Here is a 10,826-nt window from a genome sequence, read left to right as displayed (position 1 = left end):
CGAAAAGTGCAACGAAGTAAAAAGTGTAAGGCTGAAAATATGGTGTAGAGTAGACCCTAGGGGCCATAGTGTTCACTAGAGGCTTATCTCATAATAGCAAATATCACCGTGGTTGAACAAATTACTGTCGAGCAATTGATAGAATCGCGCAAATCATGACGATATCTAAGGCAATGATCATACATATAGGCATCACGTCCGAGACAAAGTAGGCCAATACTTTCTACATCTACTAATATTACTCCACACATCGACGGCTATCCAGCATGCATCTAGTGTATTGAGTTCATGACGAACAGAGTAACGCCTTAAGCAAGATGACATCATGTAGAGGGATAATATCAAATCAATGATGAAAACCCCATCTTTTTACCCTTTCTGGCAACAACACGATGCGTGCCTCGCTACCCCTTCTATCACTGGGTGAGGTCACCGCACGGTATGAACCCAAAACCAAGCACTTCTCCCATTGCAAGAATCATAGATCTAGTTGGCTAGACAAAACCCACAACTCGAAGAGAATTACAAGGATATGAAATCATGCATAAGAGTGATCAGAAGAAAGTCAAATAAGATTCATAGATAATCTGATCATAAATCCACAATTCAACGGATCTCGACAAACACACCGCAAAAGAAGATTACATCGGATAGATCTCCATGAAGATCATGGAGAACTTTGTATTGAAGATCCAAGAGAGAGAAGAAACCATCTAGATACTAGCTATGGACCCGTAGGTCTATGGTGAACTACTCACGCATCATCGGAGAGGTCATGGTGTTGATGAAGAAGCCCTTCGTGTCCGAATCACCTCTCCGGTAGGGCACCAAAACGAGCCCCAGATGGGATCTTGCGGAGACAGAAGCTTGCGGCGGCGGAAAAGTAATTTCCATGATCTCTTGATTTTTTTTGGGATTTTTAGGGAATTTATAGGCTCAGCCCCTAGGTCAGGGGGCGCTCAGGGGCCCATAAGCCTGTGGGCCGCGGCCTACCCCCCTGGCCTCGAGGTGGGGCTTGTGGGGCCCCTGAGGCTCCCCTGCCTTGGCTATCAAGCTTCCCGATCTTCTTCCGTTCCGGAAAAAATATTTTCGGAGATTTTCTTCCGTTTGGACTCCGTTTCAAAATCTCCTCTGAAAGGGGTCAAAAACATGGAAAAAACAGGAACTAACACTTGGCACTGAGTTAATAAGTTAGTCCCAAAAAATATATAAAAGGTATGCAAAACATCCAAAGTTTGACAATATAATAGCATGAAACCATCAAAAATTATAGATACGTTGGAAACGTATCAAGCATCCCCAAGCTTAACTCCTGCTCGTCCTCGAGTAGGGAAGTGATAAAGAACGAATTTTTGTTGTGGACTGCTACCTAGCATAGTTGTCCTTTGCAACTTCTTTCACGTGACATGAATGTTCAAATCCGTAAGATTCAAAACAATAGTTTGCTATTGACATGAAAACAGTAATACTTCAAGAAAACTAGCAAAGTAATCATGAACTTCCAAAATAACAAGGCCAAAGAAAGTTATCCCTACAAAATCATATAGTCTAGCTATGCTCCATCATCCTCACACAACTAATGTAAATCATGCACAACCCCAGTATTGGCCAAGTAATTGCTTTCGCACTCTTACTTTCTCAAACTTTTTATAACTATCACGCAATACATGAGCGCGAGCCATGGATATAGCACTATAGGTGGAATAGAGAGTGGTGGTGGTTGTGAGACAAAAAGGGAGAAGATAGTCACATTGACTCGGTGTATCAATAGGCTATGGAGATGCCCATTAATAGATATCAATGTGAATGAGTAGGAATTGCCATACAAGAGATGCACTAGAGCTATAAGTATGTGAAAGCTCAAAAAGAGAACTAGTGGGTGTGCATCCAACTTGCTTGCTCACGAAGACCTAGGGCAATTTTGAGGAAGCCCATCATTGGAATATACAAGCCAAGTTATATAATGAAGATTCCCACTAACATATGGTAGTGACAAAGCAAGAAGCTTTCAATCATGAAGAACATGGTGCTATCATGAAGCACAAGTATGGAAAAAGATAGTAGCATTGTCCCTTCTCTCTTTTTCTCTTTTTTCTATTTGGGCTCTTAGGCCTCTCTTTTTTGGTCTCTTTGGCCTCTTTTTTTTATTTCCTCACATGGGACAATGCTCTAATAATGATGATCATCACACTTTTATTTACTCACAGCTCAAAGATCACAATGATGATGACTCCATGGAAATGCCTCCGGCAGTGTACCGGGATGTGCAATGACCTAGCATGGCGTATGACGTTGACACATCTCGCTAGATATCTTACGATCATGCAATGGCAATATGAGAGTGACGGCACAAGTCATGAGACGGAACGGTGGGAGTTGCATGGCAATATATCTCGGAATGGCTATGAAAATGCCATAGTAGGTAGATATGGTGGCTGTTTTGAGGAAGGAATTTGGTGGGTTTGTGCACCAGCGAGAATTGCGCGGCACTAGAGAGGCTAGCAATGGTGGAAGGTGAAAGTGCATCTATACCATGGGCTCACATTAGTCATGAAGAACTCACATACTTGTTGCGAAAGTTTTTATTAGCAATCGAAACAAAGGGCTAAACGCATACTCCGAGGGGAAGGGTAGGTAGGTGTAAACCATCGCGCGATCCCGACCTCAATACAAAGGATGACAATCAATAAATGAGTTATGCTCCGACTTCCTAACATAGCGGTTCACCATACGTGCATGCTACGGGAATCACTAACTTGAACACAAGTATTTCTAGATTCACGACACCCTACTAACATAACTCTTAATATTACCAAATCCATGTCTCAAAACTAGTTGAGAGGAATCAAAACTTCTCTTTCTATTCAATGCACATGAAGATGGAGGTTTTTGCATCCTCTTTTGGTATCTATCACTTTTGGGACTATTTTCATAGCTTAAGCCAACTACCAAATCACGCACCGCCGTGCTCTAAAAGATCTAAGTGAAGCACATAGAGCAAAATTATCTAGCTCAAAAGATATAGGTGAAGCACTATGAGCATTCTAGCAAAATCACGATGAGTGCATGTCTCTCTCTAAAGTTGTGCAGCAAGGATGATTGTGACACACACAAAAAAAGACTCCTAAGATACAAGACGCTCCAAGCAAAACACATATCATGTGGTGAATAAAAATATAGCTGCAAGTAATGTTACCGATGGATTGAAGACGAAAGAGGGGATGCCTTCCCGGGGCATCCCCAAGCTTAGACTTTTTGGTGTCCTTGAATTTGTCTTGGGATGCCTTGGGCATCCCCAAGCTTGAGATCTTTCCACTCCTTATCTCTTTGTCCATGAGAACATCACCCAAAACTTGAAAACTTCACAACACAAAACTTAAACAGAAACTCGTGATATCATTAGCACAAGAAAGCAAACTACCACCTCTTTAGGTACTGTAGCAATCTTGATTTCTATTTATATTGGTGTTGGGCTACTGTATTTTCACTTTTCCATGGCTAGTACCCCCCGATACTAACCATAGTTTCATCAAAACAAGCAACCAACTCAACAAAAACATAATCTGTCAAAAACAGACCAGTTTGTAGCAATCTGTATACTTCGTATACTTCTGGTATCTCAAAAATTCTGAGTAATTACGACTGCCTCGGCAAAAGCCATATAAATCAGCAGCAAAAAGAATGAACTCAAAATCTCTTCCTGAATAAAAACGAAAAATCATCTCGTGAGCAAAAAGTTTCTGTCTTTTTCCAGCAGGATCAGACAACCATCACCAAGACTAGTCATAAAGGTTTTTCTTGGCTCAAAAACAAAAAGAAACACAAAAGACACAATCATAACAGAATTATGATGGTGTGGACGCAACAAAACAGAAAGAAAAATATAAATTCATTGGGTTGCCTCCCAACAAGCGCTATTGTTTAACGCCCTTAGCTAGGCATTGATAATTCAATGATGCTCACACAAAAGACAAGAATTGAAGCACAACGAGAGCATCATAAAGAATGTGAAACTCATATATAAGTCTAACATACTTCCAATGCATAGGCATTTTATAGGAAAACAAATTGGCAAGACAACCAATAGTTACCAAATGCAAGGAAGAAGAAAGAGACAATAGCAATCTCAACATAACGAGAGGTAATTTGGTAACATGAAAGTTTCTATCACAATATTTTCCTCTCTCAATACATGTGGGGTCATATTCAAATTCAACAATATAGCTATCACATAGGATATTCTTTTCATGATCCACATGCATGCAAAGTTGACGCTCTTCAAAAATAGTGGGATTATCATCAACTAAGTCATGAATTTTCCAATCCCACTTTGAGTATTATTGCAAATATCATAATCATCATGAGGCTTAAACAAATTTTCAAGATCATAAGAAAAATCATTACCCAATCATGATCATTGCAACAAGTAATGGACATAGCAAAACTAGCATCCCCAAGCTTAGGGTTTTGCATATTTTTAGAATGATTTTCACTAATAGAATTTATAGTGAAACCATTGCAATCATGCTTTTCATTCAAGGAGCCCTTGTGCATCACTTAATAAATTTCTTCATCGCGATTTTCAGATTCACGCATCTCATGCACTCAACTCACTAGCAATTGGATCAACATAATTGGATCTCTTAAAGAGATTACCAAGTGGATGAGGATCCATGTCAATAGATTTTCAGCAAGCGAAGATGCAAGCATATTGAAGGCACATAGCACACGAGCAAAGGAAAGGAAAACGAACAAGGCAAACGGGAAAGGCAAACAAAGAAAAGGGCAAATACTTTTTTGTAAATTTTTGTTTTTCAGAAGTGGGGGAGAGGCAAAAAAGTAAATGCAAGAGATGAGTTTGCGACACCTACTTGGATGAGTCCTTCACTTGATCTTCCTCCCCGGCAACGGCGCCAAAAATTCTTCTACTGCGGCAACAAAAGTCCTTCCTTGGCGCTAGGAATTCTTCTTGTTACTTCTCTCGTTTGCGTCGGTTTTTCCCTTGAAGAGGAAAGGGTGATGCAGTACAGGAGCAGTAAGTATTTCCCTCAGTTTGATTACCAAGGTATCGATCCAGAAGGAGGGCCTCGTCAAGTCCAGAGTACCTACGAAAACACAAACAAGCTTGCACCCAACGCTTCAAAGCGGTTGTCAATCCCTTCAAGATTGTTTGCAAAGTGACATCTGAAGGCGAAAAGTGCAAGGAAGTAAAAAGTGCAAGGCTGAAAATATGGTGTGGAGTAGACCCTGGGGGCCATAGTGTTCACTAAAGGCTTCTCTCATAATAGCAAATATCATGGTGGGTGATCAAATTTCTGTCGAGCAATTGATTGAACCGCGCAAAGTCATGACGATATCTAAGGCAATGACCATACATATAGGCATCACATCCGAGACAAGTAGACCGATACTTTCTGCATCTACTACTATTTCTCCACACATCGACCGCTATCCAGCATGCATCTAGTGTATTGAGTTCATGACGAACAGAGTAACGCCTTAAGCAAGATGACATGATGTAGAGGGATAATCTCAAACCAATGATGAAAACCCCATCTTTTTACCCTTGATGGCAACAACATGATGCGTGCCTTGCTACCCCTTCTCACACTGGGTGAGGTCACCGCACGGTATAAACCCAAAACCAAGCACTTCTCCCATTGCAAGAATCATAGATCTAGGTGGCCAGACAAAACCCACAACTCAAAGATAATTACAAGGATATGAAATCATGCATAAGAGAGATCAGAAGAAACTCAAATAAGATTCATAGATAATCTGATCATAAATCCACAATTCATCGGATCTCGACAAACACACCGCAAAATAAGATTACATTGGATAGATCTCCATGAAGATCATGGAGAACTTTGTATTGAAGATCCAAGAGAGAGAAGAAACCATCTAGCTACTACCTATGGACCCATGGGTCTATGGTGAACTACTCACGCATCATCGGAGAGGTCATGGTGTTGATGAAGAGCCCTCTGTGTCCGAATCTCCCCTCCGGTAGGGCACCAGAACGTGCCCAGATGGGATCTTGCAGAGACAGAAGCTTGCGGCGGCGTAAAAGTAATTTTGATGATCTCCTGATTTTTTTGGATTTTTAGGGAATTTATAGGCGCAACCCCTAGGTCAGGGGGCTCTCACGGGGCCCACAAGCTTGTGGGCCGCGGCCTACCCCCTCACCGCGGGGTGGGGGGCTGTGGGGCCCCTGAGGCTCCCCTGCCTTGGCTCTCAAGCTTCCCGATCTTCTTCCGTTCCGGAAAAAATCTTTTCGGGGATTTTCTTCCGTTTGGACTCCGTTTCAAAATCTCCTCTGAAAGGGGTCAAAAACATGGAAAAAATAGGAACTGGCACTTGGCACTGAGTTAATAAGTTAGTCCCAAAAAATATATATAAGGCATGCAAAACATCCAAAGTTTGACAAGATAATAGCATGAAACCATAAAAAATTATAGATACGTTGGAGATGTATCATATAACACTTATGCTCACTGGACCATGTACTTCGACGGGTCCAAAACTCTTGCTAGACTGGGGGCTGGTGTAATCCTCACATCCCCTACCGGGGAAAATGTCCGATACGTGCTATAGATCATGTATGCCGATTTGAACAATGTGGCAGAATACGAAACACTACTACACGGTCTTCGGATGGCAACCTCAATGTTGATACAACGACTCGAGGTAGGGGGATTCCTGTTGGGGAATGTTGCATGTGAAACAAAAAAATTCCGACGTGCAAACACGATATATCCATGGTGATGACCATCTACGAGAGGAGAGATTGAATCGACATACCATTGTAGATCGCTAAGCGGAAGCGTTCAAGAACGGGGTTGATGTAGTGGTACGTCTTGGCGATGCAATCACGAACCGTCCCGTGCTCTACCGATCAAGTGCCGAACAGACAACAACTCTGCGCTCAGTACACGTACATCTTGGTGACACCTTCACCTCCTCGATCCAGCGAGAGATGGTGAAGTAGCAGCCCGAGTCCTGCGGCACCACGATGGTGTGGTGAAGTGTTGGTGGTGACAGCTCAGTAGCGCTTCGCCGTGGGGTAATTGGAGGAGAAAACTACGAGACAAAGGAGGTGCAGCGCCGCGACAAGATTTTCATATTGCTGCCCTCTCTCTACCTCTCTCTATATACAAGGGAAGGAAGAGGGGAGAGAGCCCTAGGGTTTCCCCCTAGGGGCCGACGACCGAGGGAGAGGAGCCGCGTCAGCTAGGATTAGGTGGCCCCTCCCACTTGGGTGCCTTGCCACCCAAGTTGGGCTGGCGGCACCCCTAGGAAGAGCCCACCCCCCTTCGGGTGTAGTGTGTTGGCGAGAGGGGTTGCGCCCAGCCTCCTGGTGGGCTGCAGTGCCCCCTCTCCTTGGCCCATGAGCCTCCAACAATTGTCGGGTCCTCCCAAAACCCTTTCGGCACTTCGTGAATCCCTTGGTACACCTCGGAACACTTTGTCCTATATATCAATCTTTACCTCCGGACTATTCTGGAGTTCCTCATCACATTCGGGATCTCATCCGGGTCTCCGAACAACCTTCAATCACCAACACAATGACTCAATTATGCTTATATCGTCAGCGAACCTTAAGTGTGTAGACCCTAGGGGTTCAAGAACTATGCAGACATGACCGAGACACTCTCTGGTCAATAACCAATAGCGGGACCTGGATGTCCATATTGGTTCCTACATATTCTAAGAAGACCTTTCATCGGTCGATCCTCAGTGTCAAGGAATCAAACAATAATGTACGTTATTCCCTTTGTCCATCGGTATGTTACTTGCCCGAGATTCGATCGTCGGTATCTCTATACCTAGCTGAATCTCGTTACCGGCAAGTCTCTTTACTCGTTCCGTAACACAAAATACCGTGACCAACTCCTTAGTCACATTTCTTGCTGTATTACCGAGTGGGCCCAAAGATACCTCTCTGTGGTACGAAGTGACAAATCCTAGTCCCGATTCACGCCAACCGAAGAGACACCCTCGGAGATACCTGTAGAGCATCTTTATAGTCACCCAGTTACGTTGTGACGTTTGATACACACAAGGAACTCCTTCGGTGTCTGGGAGTTGCATGATCTCATGGTAATAGGAACAAATACTTGATATGCAGAAAACAGTAGCAGTGAACTGACACACTCATATGCTATGTTAATAGTCTAGGTCTTGTCCATCACATCATTCTCCTAATGATGTGACCCCGTTATCAAATGACAACTCATGTCTATGGTCAGGAAACCTTGACCATCTTTGATCAACGAGCTAGTCTATTAGAGGCTTACTAGGGACAGTGTGTTGTTTATGTATCCACACATGTATTTGAGTGTCCAATTAATACAATTCCAGCATGGATAATAAACAATTATCTTGAACAAGGAAATACAATAATTACTTAATTATTGCCTCTAGGGCATATTTCCATTAGTTTCCCACTTGCACTAGAGTAAATAATCTAGCTCACATCTCTATGTGATTTACATTGTAATGAATCTAACACCCATACTGTTATGGTGTTGATCATGTTTTGCTTGTGGAAGAAGCTTAGTTAATGGGTGTGCAATATTCAAATCTGTGTGCACTTTGCAAATATTTATGTCCTCCCCTTTGATGTAATCGCGAATGGAATTGAAGCGTCGCTTTATGTGGCTGGTCCTCTTGTGAAACCTCGGTTCCTTTGCTAGAGCAATGGCACCAGTGTTGTCACAAAACAAAGTCATTGTATCCAGTGCACTTGGCACAACTCCAAGATCAGTCATGAACTCCTTCATCTAGACACTTTCTTTAGTCGCCTCTGAGGCAACTATATACTCCGCTTTGCATGTAGAATCAGCTACCACGCTTTGCTTGGAACTGTACCACCTTACCACACCCCCATTGAGAATATATACGTATCCGTTTTGCGACTTAGAGTCATCTCGATCAGTGCCAAAGCTTGCATCAACGTAAGACTTTACGACGAGCTCTTGATCGCCTCCATACACGACAAACATTTCCTTAGTCCTCTTCAGGTACTTCAGATTATTCTTGACCACTGTCCAGTGTTCCATTCCTAGATCACTTTGAAACCTTCTCGCCATACTTATGGCAAGGCTGACATCGGGTCTTGTGCACAACATTGCATACATGATAGAGCCTATGGCTGAAGCATAGGGGTGACACTCATCTTTTCTGTATCTTCTGCAGTCATTGGGCATTGAGTCTTACTCAACTTCACACCATGCAACACATGCAAGAAGCATTTCTTGGACTGATCCATTTTGAACTTCTTCAAAACTTTGTCAAGGTATGTGCTATGTGAAAGTCCTATTAAGCATCTCGATCTATCTCTATAGATCTTGATGCCCAATAAGCAAGCAAGTTCTCCTAGGTCCTTCATTGAAAAACTCTTGTTCAAGTAATCCATTACGCTTACCAAAAACTCTATATTGTTTCCAATCAGCAATATATCATCCACATATAATATTAGAAACACTATAGAGCTCCCACTCACTTTCTTGTAAATACAAGCTTCTCCATAAACTTGTATAAACCCAAACGCCTTGATTACCTCATCAAAACACTGATTCCAACTCCGAGATGCTTGCACCAGTCCATAAATGGATCGCTGGAGCTTGCACACTTTGTTAACATTCTCTGGATCGAAAAAAACCTTCCGGTTGCATCATATACGACTCTTCCTTAAGGAAACCGTTAAGAAATGTTGTTTTGACATCCATCTGCCAAATTTCATTACCGAAAAATGCAGCTATTGCTAACATGATTCTGACAGACTTTATCTGAAGCTTCGTGATCATCATCATTAGCTTCCTCTTCAATTGATGTAGGCTCCACAGAAACAACTTTCTATGTTGCGCTACTCTCCAGTTGAAGTGAAGGTTCAATAACCTCATCAACTTCTATCTTCCTCCCACTCAATTCTTTAGAGAGAAACTCTTTATCAAGAAATGTCCCATTTATAGCGACAAACACTTTGCCTTTGGATCTGAGATAGAAGGTGTACCTAACTGTCTCTTTTGGGTATCCTATGAAGACACATTTCTCAGCTTTGGGTTCCAGCTTTTCAGGTTGAAGCTTTTTGACATAAGCATCACATCCCCAAACTTTAAGAAACAAAACTTTGTTTTCTTACCAAACCACTGTTCATATGGCGACGTTTCAACGGATTTTGATGATGGCCTATTTAAAGTGAATGCAATTGTCTCTAATGCATAGCCCCAAAATGATAACGACAAATCGTCAAGAGACATAATAGAATGCACCATATCCAATAAAGTACAATTACGACGTTCAGGCACACCATTGCGCTTTGGTGTTCCACACGGAGTCAACTATGAAACAATTCCACATTGTCTTAAGTGAGTGCCAAACTCATAACTCAAATATTCTCCTCCTTGATCAGATCGTAGGAATTTGATCTTCTTGTTATGATGATTCTCTACTCCACCCTAAAATTGCTTGAACTTTTCAAACGTTTCAAACTTGTGATTCATTAACTAAATATAACCATATCTACTCAAGTAATAAGTGAAGGTGAGAAAATAATGATATCCACTGCGTGCCTCAGTGTTCATCGGACCGCACACATCAGTATGTATGATTTCCAATAAGTCACTTGCTCGCTCATTGTTCCGGAGAACGGAATTTTCCTCATGTTGCCCATAAGGCATGGTTCACATGTCTCAAGTGATTCAAAATCAAGTGACTCCAAAAGTCCATCATCATAGAGTTTCTTCATGCGATTTACACCAATATGACCTAAGCGGCAGTGTCGCAAGAAATTGGTACTATCATTATCAACTCTACATCTT

This window comes from Hordeum vulgare, chromosome 3H, assembly GCF_904849725.1.
Source record: "Hordeum vulgare subsp. vulgare chromosome 3H, MorexV3_pseudomolecules_assembly, whole genome shotgun sequence".
Taxonomy (NCBI): domain Eukaryota; kingdom Viridiplantae; phylum Streptophyta; class Magnoliopsida; order Poales; family Poaceae; genus Hordeum; species Hordeum vulgare.
This window is presented reverse-complemented; position numbering follows the sequence as displayed.